The sequence below is a fragment of the Schistocerca cancellata genome, chromosome 7, assembly GCF_023864275.1.
Source record: "Schistocerca cancellata isolate TAMUIC-IGC-003103 chromosome 7, iqSchCanc2.1, whole genome shotgun sequence".
NCBI classification, from domain to species: domain Eukaryota; kingdom Metazoa; phylum Arthropoda; class Insecta; order Orthoptera; family Acrididae; genus Schistocerca; species Schistocerca cancellata.
The window spans coordinates 384,050,228-384,063,619 of NC_064632.1; positions in this window are offsets into that span (position 1 = coordinate 384,050,228).

A 13,392-nucleotide genomic window follows, 5' to 3' on the forward strand; every position below is an offset into this window, starting at 1 on the left:
TCCCTCTGGTGGGAAAGAGGAAAGGTTGCCTGTTCACGTGCATTTAAGGGCGATATGAGCTCGCCAGTCAGTTTGTCCCCCACATACAGGTCCCCCCCCCCCCCCCCCATCCGCCCTTGGCTAGGGAGTGTCATCTTTGTGCCGGCATTTTCGTGCAGTGTTTTACAGTGAGTCTTTTACAGTGAGTGTTCCGTGTTGTGTGTCTTTTGGGAAGTGTTGCGAACGGCCATCATACTGTCGCTGGGTGTGATTTTTTTTATCTCTTGCGAACAGAAACCAGACTGTCGCCATGTTTTTTTAATTGTGTGTCTAATATGTTACTTATCTGATTCTTGTGTATTTTATTAACATTGCCGACACCTTGCTTTCTGTTTTAACTTTCCACAACTTTCCGTCGTTTTACAATTTAAGTCACCGTTTTATCGCCTGTTTTTCTTGTCTTCTTTTCTTCTTACGTTTTTAAAAAGTCTGTAGGCTGTAGAGCAGCGTTCTAAGCTGCTGCCAGCCCGCTCCCCTTCGGGGGGAATCGAAATTCAATAAAGGAAAAAAAGAAACTCGCCAGTCAGTCAGTCTGGGCCAGTCTCTAGTCTGTCTCTCGTCCGTATTTGTTAGGCAGTTAGTGTCTGTCTGTCGTTCGGATCAACCTTTGAAGCCGGCAAAATGAGCCTTTCCACTCCGCCAGTAAGAGAACTCAGCGAGTGGTCGCCCGGTCCTGCATCTGAGACTGCGCGTTAGGCCACCAGTCTGCTCGAGTTTGCTCAGGCAATGGTCATTGGCGGTTGGATAGATCGGTTGGTCGGTCGCGCACTGAGACGCAAGATGACTCGTCCGTCTTGAGTGTTTGCGCATGTGAGGTCGCCACGTGAGTCCAGTGGGCCGCGGCGTATAGCAAGTGGTAGTGACTTCGCGCTCGACACGAGACAACAGGAGTCAACCCACGACATCGGTCTGGCCGGTGCAAGTTGCGACGCCGTGAGACGGGAGATCGGCGCGCCTTCCTGCGTCCGTTGAAGCGGCTGGCAGCGGACAGTTCAAATGGTTCAAATGGCTCTGAGCATTATGAGACTTAACATCTATGGTCATCAGTCCCCTAGAACTTAGAACTACTTAAACCTAGCTAACCTAAGGACAGCACACACACCCAGCCATCACGAGGCAGAGAAAATCCCTGACCCCGCCGGGAATCGAACCCGGGTACCCGGGCGTGGGAAGCGAGAACGCTACCGTACGACCACGAGATGTGGGCAGCGGACAGTTCGGGAGATCGATTTGGGGGTGCTGCACAAGGTCTTCTCGAGAAATCGCAGTTTATTAGAAGATAAGTGATTGGTGATATGTTGTTTGATTTACTCTTGTTAAATTCTACTTGTTTTCTTGGTGAGGGCACCAGCCGTTTTGCTTTGGGGTCGTCCCACCATTCTTCTCCGTTTGCCCACCCGCGTGAAGGTGGTTGTTTATAAATTGGGCGGTCCGTTTCTCCCTTGTGGAGTAGGGGCAGGTTAGAGCAACCTGCGGTTCGGGTTGTTCGGTCATTCTACCGTACGTTAGTAGCTGCCTCTGTCATGTTTGTCGGATTTGGTGTGTTAACGAATTTATTGCCTTGAGTGTAACGGCATAATATCTGAAATATGTTTTGATCTCTGGAAACTTTGATAGTATTGCCTATGATCTAGAGAGGCGGTATCTGTGTACTGTAGAGCATCTTAACTATTGTTTGGCCAACCTTGTAGAATTTTATATAAGATTGCATCTCATGGGCTTTTATTTAAATGGTCATTTCAGTATGTAAAGTTGCCTCCCTTTCACCGTAAGACTTTTCTTAGAAGTTAAAATCATGTTGCACCTTCGGTGGCAAGGTTAATATTTTAATTGTTAGTGTTTTGTACCATTTCCATCCCTCCTACGGGGTTGCATAGTTTGTGTGCTTGTGTAAATTGTTAAAACTCTTCGTTTAAAATTATCTGGTACGTTGCAGATTTGCACCAGTGTAGTCTTTCAGAGGCTGTTGTGAGCGGTCGTTAAGGCCGTGTCAAAAGGGAGCGGCAAGGTTCTCTGCCCAAAAGCTCATACAGTCAAAACTTATTTCTTTCTGCCTCTGAATAAGTTGTAACTTTGATATTTAGAGGGTGCTTTCTGATTATAATTTTAAATCTGTTTCTTTTAAAAAATGCTTTTAGGCACTATTAAAGTGAATAAAATTCCCATTTGTTAAAAGGAATTTGGTTATAATTTCGTTACTCCCTGGTAACTACTGCCATACTTACATAGTGTGATTAAATGTGTTAATGTTCTTAATGAATCGATAGTAAATAAAAGAAATTCTTAAGAATATTCTTTGAAAATAAATCACAGTTCACGAGCCATAGCCATGTTCTCTTTGTTGACGTTGTTTACACTATGTTATGGATTTCCCAATTTCCTGCCCATAGCGTCGCTAGAATGATTCCCCTAATTAACTCTACCCCGTTTATATCCTTTTCTTACTACGTCACGTGCGCATTTTTAATATCACTGTGACAGTGGTCATAAAGTTCTGACTCAACTGCGTATTTTGTATGTACTGGGGACGTTCAATGGGTAATGCAAGACTTTTTTTTCTCCTCCAGTTTCGTTTGAAAAATGCTGAATTTGCTGTGGGACATCGAGGAATATTTCACCTTCACCCCCTACAGCTTCATGAATTTCCGATAAGTGGCTGTGCTACACGTGACCTTGGTATAAAACGGCAGTCTGTAACGGAAATACGTTCCAAGCAGAGAGCTGTCATTGAGTTTCATTTGACAGAAAACCAAAGCATCACAGATATTCATAGGTACTTGCAGAATGCATACGGAATCCTGGCTGTGAACAATTTCACGGTGAGTCGCTTTACGAGGCGTCTGTCATCATCGCAACAAGGTCGCCAAACCTGTCTGATCTCTCGTGCGCCGGCCGGCCGAACAAAGCTGTGACTCCTGCAGTGTTGGAGTGTGCAGACACTCTCATTCGAGGTGATCGACGGATGACAGACACCTCATTGTACAAAAGAGGTCTCTTTTGGTAGTACTGACACACTCGTCCACCAGTGGGGCACTCATGAGTGTCTTCTGGATTCCTTGCCGTCTGACAGAATATCATAAAGAGCAATGAAGGACCATGAGCCGTGCACGGCTCGCGTTTATCCCATTTATTGTTTGTCATCTTCTATTACGGTACTGCCGCCTCGTTTTCTTATTCCATTTACTGGCGAAAGCAAAGAGAGCTTCACTCCAAGTTTAAACGCAGCCAAAACCTCTCAGACAAACAGAAGCTAAACGATGTCAAAGTTAGCGTAAGGAGGGCTATGCGTGAAGCGTTTAGTGAATTCGAAAGTAAAATACTAGCTACCGACTTCACAGAAAATTCTGGTCTTACGTTAAATCAGTAAGTGGCTCGAAACAGCATGTCCAGACACTCCGGGATGATGATGGCATTGAAACAGAGGATGACAAGCGTAAAGCTAAAATACTAAACACCTTTTTCCAAAGCTGTTTCACAGAGGAAGACCGCACTGCAGTTCCTTCTCTAAATCCTCACACAAACGAAAAAATGGCTGACATCGAAATAAGTGTCCAAGGAATAGAAAAGCAACTGGAATCACTCAACAGAGGAAAGTTTACTGGACCTGACGGGATACCAATTCGATTCTACACAGAGTACGCGAAAGAACTTGCCCCCCTTCTAGCAGCCGTGTACCGCAAGTCTCTAGAGGAACGGAAGGTTCCAAATGATTGGAAAAGAGCACAGGTAGTCCCAGTCTTCAAGAAGGGTCGTTGAGCAGATGCGCAAAACTATAGGCCTATATCTCTGACGTCGATCTGTTGTAGAATTTTAGATCATGTTTTTTGCTCGAGTATCACGTCGTTTATGGAAAGTCAGAATCTGCTATGTAGGAATCAACATGGATTCCGGAAACAGCGATCGTGTGAGACCCAACTCGCTTTATTTGTCCATGAGACCCAGAAAGTATTAGATACAGGCTCCCAGGTAGATGCTATTTTTCTTGACTTCCGGAAGGCGTTCGATACAGTTCCGCACTGTCGCCTGATAAACAAAGTAAGAGCCTATGGAATATCAGACCAGCTGTGTGGCTGGATTGAGGAGTTTTTAGCGAACACAACACAGCATGTTGTTATCAACGGAGAGACGTCTACAGATGTTAAAGTAACCTTTGGCGTGCCAGAGGGGAGTGTTATGGGACCATTGCTTTTCACAATATATATACATGATCTAGTAGATAGTGTCGGAAGTTCCATGCGGCTTTTCGCGGATGATGCTGTAGTATACAGAGAAGTTGCAGCATTAGAAAATTGTAGCGAAATGCAGGAAGATCTGCAGCGGATAGGCACTTGGTGCAGGGAGTGGCAACTGACCCTTAACATAGACAAATGTAATGTATTGAGAATACATAGAAAGAAGGATCCTTTATTGTATGTTTATATGATAGCGGAACAAACACTGGTAGCAGTTACTTCTGTAAAATATCTGGGAGTATGCGTGCGGAACGATTTGAAGTGGAATGAGCATATAAAATTAATTGTTGGTAAGGCGGGTACCAGGTTAAGATTCATTGGGAGAGTCCTTCGAAAATGTAGTCCATCAACAAAGGAGGTGGCTTACAAAACACTCGTTCGACCTATACTTGAGTATTGCTCATCAGTGTGGGATCCGTACCAGATCGGGTTGACGGAGGAGACAGAGAAGATCCAAAGAAGAGCGGCACGTTTCGTCACAGGGTTATTTGGTAACCGTGATAGCGTTACGGAGATGTTTAACAAAGTCAAGTGGCAGACTCTGCAACAGAGGCGCTCTGCATCGCGGTGTAGCTTGCTCGCCAGGTTTCGAGAGGGTGCGTTTCTGGATGAGGTATCGAATATATTGCTTCCCCCTACTTATACCTCCCGAGGAGATCACGAATGTAAAATTAGAGAGATTCGAGCGCGCACGGAGGCTTTCAGACAGTCGTTCTTCCCGCGAACCATACGCGACTGGAACAGGAAAGGGAGGTAATGACAGTGGCACGTAAAATGCCCTCCGCCACACACTGTTGGGTGGTTTGCGGAGTATAAATGTAGATGTAGATGTCACTAACTTCCTGCCTTACTTGCCCGTGAGCGGCAGCAGCAGCGCATATCGTTTAGTGCACTGTCGTACCATCTCTGGAGCGACCGATACTATCTCCGGGTCGTCGTGTGTCTGGCAGTGAGTTCGGGACGGACCAGCATTGCAGTCGGGACGCAGCAGCGGTGAAGTCGGGGACGGAACGCCTGTGAGGCGCCGACAGCCAGTGCTCGCCGACCGCTGGCGACACACATGAGCTGGCCAAGGGAGGGAGATTGGAGTGGAATGACCGTTGGTTGCTCGTTTGGTTGATCGTCTCATCAGCCGACGTATATGTGGTCCTTTCACCGTTTCCGGGCTTGGGGAGTTGGTCGGCTGGCGTGGAGCAGCGAGGAAATCTCCGCGGTTCGTAGTTGGGACGAGGCCGCTGGCGACGTCCATGCGCGTCTGGAGTGTGTGGTGCTGTTCCCATTGCAACGAAGTCCGTAGTTCACCGATCCTGGACACGAAAATTGAGTTTTGACTTAATCTACCAGCAAGTCAAGACTGTTCACATTGTGTCGTTTGGATTTCGTTGTCGGCGGTTGGGACATTTCCGCGAGCAACAAAGTGTGTTTTCAAGTTGGGCAAGTTTTAGCCACCCTCTGGTGGAGTTTAACTGTACTTGGTTATTTTGAATTGAAGTGCACCAGCGGAATCTTCTGCCTTGTGGCCATTAACGTTCCGGTTACCTGCCCTGGCCCTTGACGTAAATTCAGGCAGTGTATTTTCCTCATCTTCTTGTCACTGTCGGTGTGTAGTTTGACAGCTCAATGTATAGTTGCTTGTTCGCCGTATAGTTGTTGTTCCATTGAAGTTCCTGTTGTGAGCTGGTCGGGTGAAGCAGAAGTTATCTTGTCGGTGGGTCCGTTGACTGTCTGTCGGTTGGGTTGTCGGATCGAGAATGGTTGGGCCAACTGCCTGTCTCACCTAAGCGAGCGTTAGTGTTTGAATTCCAGGCCGACCCTCGGAAAGTTCTGAGCGCAGTTGCGCCTACTGTCTTTTCTTATTTGTTCTTGTTATTTGTATGTGTATAGCTTCTAGCCGATTTTTAAATTAAGGTTGTTTTGCCTTAAGGCGTAAGATTATTTGGGTCTTCAGCCTAATTGAAAGAACTGATTTAACATAAGGCCTCCTGCCTTTTAAATTTCTGATTTTGGGCTTGAATATTAAGTTATTGGCTTTCAGCCGATTTTAAATTAAAGTGGTCTTGTCCTTAAGGCATGAGATTGTATGGCGCATTCAGCCGGTAATTAAGTTCCAAAAATTAATGCTGTGTTTTTTTAAAAATTTTCTTGGCTCTTGTGATATTTGGTCAAATAAATAAAGTTGTATGTTCGAGTGTAACTGACAGCCGCTTATTTTAGCCACTTTCCACAATTTAAACTACCTGTTCTGTCCTGCGGGTCTAGCAGGGCGTCTCAGACGATTTGTGTGGAATTGCTTCTGCGTTGCGAGACGATGAAACATAAGTTCATCACTTGCAACCGGAAACGAAACGGCAGTCCATGAAGCTGCGTCACACCATCCTCCGAAAGATGGATGCATTCTACGGGAAGCAGTACGTAGATGACGGGAAGGTTATTGATGGAGCAAGCCGTTGGCTCCTACGTCGGCCAGTAGAGTGTTGCCGTGCGGGCATACAGACCCTCCTAGTAAGGTGGTGTAAGGCCGCAGCAATGGACGGAGATTGTGTTGAAAAATTCGGCTCTGTAACCAAAAGAGTGAGGAACGAGTAAAAGATACCCACTTTCAGAAAAAAAAATGTGTTGCATTACTTATTGAACACCCCTTGTATATTCTTTTCTACTTACTTTCTTGCTAATTTTGGAAGTAGCAGTAATTATCAAGCACGTGGCATAAATTAACAGACAGGGTGGGTCACAATTGTGCACTGACTAATAGCGCCCCTACGAGTACGAATGAATCTGGGCATTAATAGAATAGTTATCAAATGTAACCTGGAGTAAAATTTAGGGTGTAATATTGTGTAGATGTAGTAGCAAAGTCAATGTAATATGTATAAAACAAGAGTCAAGCAAAAAGTGTGGGCTGCAAAAATAAAAGGTGAGAGAAGGAAATGTGGAAGAAGACGTCATGAGAATGGGTAGATGTTGGTCAGTTAAGTGATGATGAGAAGTACCAATACTTATCCAAATGTTTCGGGGAATTGCACTATCTTAAAACTGTGAATCTGTGAAAATTCGTGTTATAAAATCCGATTCCTGTTCAGCGAGTGCATTTTGGTGCCTGATGGTGAGCCACACTGGAAAATTCATTGTGCGTGATAAACTAAGTATGGGGCTGAAAGCAGGTTATAACACCACAATAATAGCAGGTGTATTAGCATTTACTTAAACAAGAGGTACAAAGGAAGAAGTGTATGTAGTTCAGGCAACTTGCATATCATTAGTGAGAGACACTGAGATATTTAAAATTTTCGTGAAGTAATAATAAGCAGCCAATCAATTACAAAATGAAACGTTTATTGACACCTCTTGACCATGGTTTCAACGTTTATAAAAACGTATTCTTCACAAGGAAATTAATGAAACCTGAACAAGTTAACAGTGAATACATGATAAGCTATCTACAGGGTAAACATAAATAAAACCGACAAACTGGAGGGACGGGTTCCCGACAGGAAATGGGGGAAACTATGCACATGTGTTCAGAAATGCATCGCTATCACCGTAGAGGGCGCTGACGAATGAAAGTGCCTCTGACCACGTACCGTGTCTATAGCCCACAGATGACGATTATGCAGACTGATGATGGCAAAGAATGCTTCATCGATAAATAGGAATGATGACAGAAATCTCATAATTGTGATCGTCTGGCGCAAAAACCACCAAGCAAACGCTTCCCATTGAGGAAAATCCGCTGCTGATTATCTTTGCACTCGTTGCAGGTGGTATGGATAGTAGCGGTTGTCATGCAGGACACACATAAACGTACTTTGGCTTACACCATGTTGGCGGGCCACTTGACTTTAGCTTGTACAGGGTTCGTCTCAATATCGCGTAAAACTCGGTTCTCCAAATTTGGTATATGTGCACTCCGCCACCTTCCTCCACGTTCGTCTGTCTGAAAGGCCCCATGATCGCACAAACGCCCAAAAAGGGCTGGAAATGTTGGGTGATGGGGTTGGTGTCTGTGAGGGTATGTGCTGCCTTTCGACCGTTTCCATGTTCTTGGCCGTACACAGATACCATTTCGGCTTGTTCCCGACATGAATACCGCACCATTCTGCCATTCACACTACGCTACGTCAATCACACAGCCTCCAACATACAAGGAACACACGACACATGGTCAGAGGAAGTGGAGTGGCCGCGCAGTATAAGACGCCATGTCACGGATTGCGCGGCCCCTCCCGTCGGAGGTTCGAGTCCTCCCTCGGGCTTGGGTGTGTGTGTTGTCCTTAGTGTAATTTAGTTTAAGTTTGGTTCTTTACAGACGAATGGGAAAACTGGTAGAAGCCGACCTCGGGGAAGATCAGTTTGGATTCCGTAGAAATGTTGGAAGACGTGAGGCAATACTGACCCTACAACTTATCTTAGAAAATGGATTAAGGAAAGGCAAAACTACATTTCTAGCACTTGTAGACTTAGAGAAAGCTTTTGACAATGTTGACTGGAATACTCTCTTTCAAATTGTGAAGGTGGCAGGGGTAAAATACAGGGAGCGAAATGCTATTTAGAATTTTTATAGGAACCAGATGGCTGTTATAAGAGCCGAGGGGCATGGAAGGGAAGCAGTGGTTGGGAAGGGAGTGAGACAGGGTTGTAGCCTATCCCCGATGTTATTCAATCTGCATACTGAGCAAACAGTAAAGGAAACAAAACAAAAATTATAATTCTGTCAGAGACAGCAAAGGACCTTGAAGAGCAGCTGAAGGGAATGGACAGTGTCTTGAAAGGAGAATATAAGATGAACATCAACAAAAGCAAAACGAGGATAATTGAATGCAGTCGAATTAAATCGGGTGATGCTACGGGAATTAGATTAGGAATTGAGACGCTTAAAGTAGTAAATAAGTTTTGCTATCTGGGGAGCAAAATAACTGATGATGGTCGAAGTAGAGAGGATATAAAATGTAGACTGGCAATGGCAAGGAAAGCACTTCTTAAGAAAAGAAATTTCTTAACATCGCGTATAGATTTAAGTGTCAGGAAGTCGCTCCTGAAAGTATTTGTATGGAGTGTAGCCATGTATGGAAATGAAACATGAACGATAAAAGTTTGGACAAGAAGAGAATAGAAGCTCTAGAAATGTGGTGCTACAGAAGAATGCTGAAGATTAGATGGGTAGATCACGTAACTAATGAGGAGGTATTGAATAGAATTGGAGGGAAGAGAAATTTGTGGCACAACTTGACTGGAAGAAGGGATCGGTTGATAGGGCATATTCTGAGGCATCATGGGATCACCAATTTAGTATTGGAAGGCAGCGTGGAGGGTAATAATCGTAGAGGGAGACCAACAGATGAATACACTAAACAGATTCAGAAGGACGTAGGTTGCAGTAGGTACTGGGAGATGAAGAACCTTCCACAGGATAGAGTAGCATGGAGAGCTGCATCAAACCAGCCTCTGGACTGAAAAACACCACAACAACAAACAAACAAACAAGTATTGTGTAAGCTTAGGGACCGATGACCTCGGCAGTTTGGTCCCTTAGGATCTTACCACAAATACTACAAATCAGATGAACTTTCATTCGTCAGCACCGTCTAATGTTGCACCGAAGTATTTCCGGACACATGTTCATAGGACCTTTTTTGGTTGGTTACTTGGCTGATTGATTTGGGGGAGGGTACCAAACAGCGAGGTCATCAGTCCCATCGGATTAGGGAAGGATGGGAAAGGAAGTCGGCCGTGTCCATCCCGGCGTTTGCCTAAAGCGATTTAGAATAATCACGGAAAACCTAAATGGGAATGGCCGGACGCGTGTTTGAACCGTCGTCCTTCTCGCTCGGTAGGACCTGTTTTCCTCCATTTCCTGTTAGAAATCCATCGCTGTTGTTTCTCGCTTTTATTAATGTCGACCCTGTATATACGGGAACAATAGTGACTCGTTACGGATACAAAAATTATTGAAACTTACAGGCTTGCATGTTGTAGTGGAGGTATGTTAAAAATAGCCGAAAAGCGTGAGTAAAATATAAAAAAACACAACTCTGGTGTTTATAAAATTACATCTAATGACTGCCCTAACTATTACATAGGACAGACAGGAAGACTATTCAAAGTAAGATATAAAGGGCTTCTGCTAAGTAAAATCAGGGAAATGTGTACAATTTTTTTGTGAACATCTGCCTCTTCTCACACCACAGGGACTAAAAGACATAGAATTTTTGCGTGAAGAAAGTAAAGGTAACAGGCTTGACCTATTGGAAGAATTAAAAATTTTAAACATTTCGCTAAAAAGGCGAATTTTTAAATGCACAGGTGCGACCCAAAAATAAAAGTTTTCTAGGTGGTTTTGTTAACGTAACAGAGAACAGGCTCAGTCTTCCATATGGCTACTGAATATGTTATTTTTTCTTCTGTTAATGCTGATGAGTTCTCTTTTCTTCTTTGTTATTATGTTAATGTACTTCTTGAGGTCTGATGTTCCCAGTTTCTCAGATATGTTGTATTTTGCCATCTTCCATCCTGTCTCGCCACCCTCTTTTCTTCCCCCCCCCTTCCCTCTCCCTCTCTCCTTTGTTTGTACTATAATAATATTTTCTTGATGGTAATGTCATATTTTTAGCGATTTTGACAATTTTACGCCTGCATATAGCTAAATATGGTCTGGTTTTAATATCGAAATTTTAATTTCAAATTTTTGAGAAAGTTTAGCATAATAATGTTCATTCATTAAAGCTCACCCTCCTCGCGCAAACTACTAGTGTTGTATTTCGCCAGAACTTTCCTTAGCCCAAGCATTACCATACGCGACACTAACTCACGAGTTGTACATTGGAGAAGTGCTATTCAGTGACGACCACCATGTTGGGCACGTTTTTAATTTTATGGGGGTGAAACTTTATATTTTACTGATGACTTTTGGCTACTTTTTAGCGTACCGCCACTACAACAAGTAGACCAGTAAGTTTCAATAATTTTTAAGTCCTCAAAGAGATGTTCTTATGTTTATACAGCTTAACATATACTCAGTGTTAATCTGTTTAGGTTGTCACTAATTTCCTTCTATAGAAGATGTTCTTATAAACGTTGGAAGCTTAGTTAAGGAGTTTAAATAAATACTGCATTTTGCAACTGACTGGCTACTTATTATTTTTCACGAAGATTTCATCCTGCGTTGTTGCTCCAACCGTGTACAAAATTTTAAGATTTAGAATTATTGGTTTCTCAGTTGAGAGAATGCTGTTGCTCCACGAGTGAATACTGAATTAATGAACAGCTGCTTCACTTGATAATATGTTCTTTACTCCACGGCAGATTTCGGATTTTGTAATAAAGTAATTTTTGAGAAGTACTGGAAAATGACTTATATACAAAAGCCGGAGCTGATCGGGGGTAAAGAACATATTAGCAGGTTGAGCGTACATGTACTAGTATTTGAAACTGACTAGCCTCATTTATGTTATGTGACTCTACTGACACACGATGAGTCTCAGATTTTATATACACACAGTAAAATTCACCACCATTTTACAATACTTTCTAGATGACTGATTTGCTGTGTTTGTAGTGGAATCTGCCATTAAAGCTGACGTCAGTTACAAGAGCGGTACTTTTTGTTACTGCTTGAGTTGCTATTGTATTAAAAATTTAATGTGCGATGAGTATATTCACATAAGCCGGTCCATGAAGTTGTCTTCGATTGTTTCAATCAATGCTAGAGTGTTATGAAGAATAAGGGGAAAGGAAAATTAGACGTTAAAGGTCCTGTTGACGATTAGAGTTGTGACTAGCAAGGAGGGGAACCATCTCGACATTCGTCCTAAGACACTTTGGATGTTGCAGAAGGACGAAATCTGGCTAGATGGACGGCGATTTGGAACCCATTCCCCCTATATGGAAGTCCAATGCCTTCATCGAGCTACTGTGAAGCTTAATTGTGGATAATGTCCTTAGTTATTGATTGAAGCAATGTTTGAATGTCTTCATATAGACATTTAATTTTGTTTTGATGGATTATTATCAGAAAAGTTCCGACAATGTGTCAACCTCTTCTACAGATGCGGCTGTTATTGTGTATTAACTACTATGTAAGAAGGGGTATAAAAACTGGTGAAAGTTTGTGTGCACATCTGTTTAAAAAAGAATATTTATTCCTCTTCTTCATGCTTTCGGTAGAGAATTCTGCAAAGTATATATGTTTTCTTTTATGTTTTCAGCACACATTCCAGACTCCTACCACAAATCCAGTTACTCCATTATGTGCACAAAGGACATCTCATTTAGGGACAATTATGTCGCCATTGTTATAACATTGCCTGTTAGTACGGAGCACAGTGAAGTGAATAATGCCCTTGCTTTTACTATGCACACGAGATTTCCTTCCGGTTCGCAATCTCATACGGAGCTCAGAACAGCTAATTAGCACGTTATTCATTGTATAGTAGCTGTTGCGTGGCAATTAGCTCCTCCGGTACTGTGGTTTCAAAGTACCATTAAGCGTTTTGTCGCTTAGCGAGTGCCTAGGAATACGTAATGTGTTCATACTGGCCGGCATAATTACGGCTAAATATTTACATCGAAACTCGCTAGGGCCTCGGCTAATTGGCCGCTGTAAATCGATTAGCGACGTGTTTGTGCCGCATCGACCTGTGCCGTTGTTCCTGGAACGCGACTGTCGAGGACTCTCCTGCCAATGAAAGAAGAATGTCGAGAGCTTTGCTTATTCCAGGGCTGGAAAGAGCAGTTTTTTTCGCAGTACTCGAAACTCCACAGAGGTGTGAAATCTCCGAAATAGGTGGAAGATTCTGTGGTTGCTTCTTCATTAATTATCAATTGAGGGACGAATAGTTTCCAAACGAAGGAAAACACGAACACTTCGCACGTGCACAGAGTCGCACATTGTGATGAAGCAGGAAGGCAGGGGGAGCTTAGGTAGAGAGTGCGTGACGTATTTGTTCAAGGAAATGCGATATCAGTTTAAGGCCGAAAACGTGAGGGCTCGTTTAATCAAATCGATTGCAGATACAAAACGAGCCTCAGGAAGTAATTTTGACGGTCAGGCAGTGCACAATGATTTCACGCTCAATTTTACCATCACATAATAATTCAGTAAGTGTATCGTAGTGATGGGTCAGTG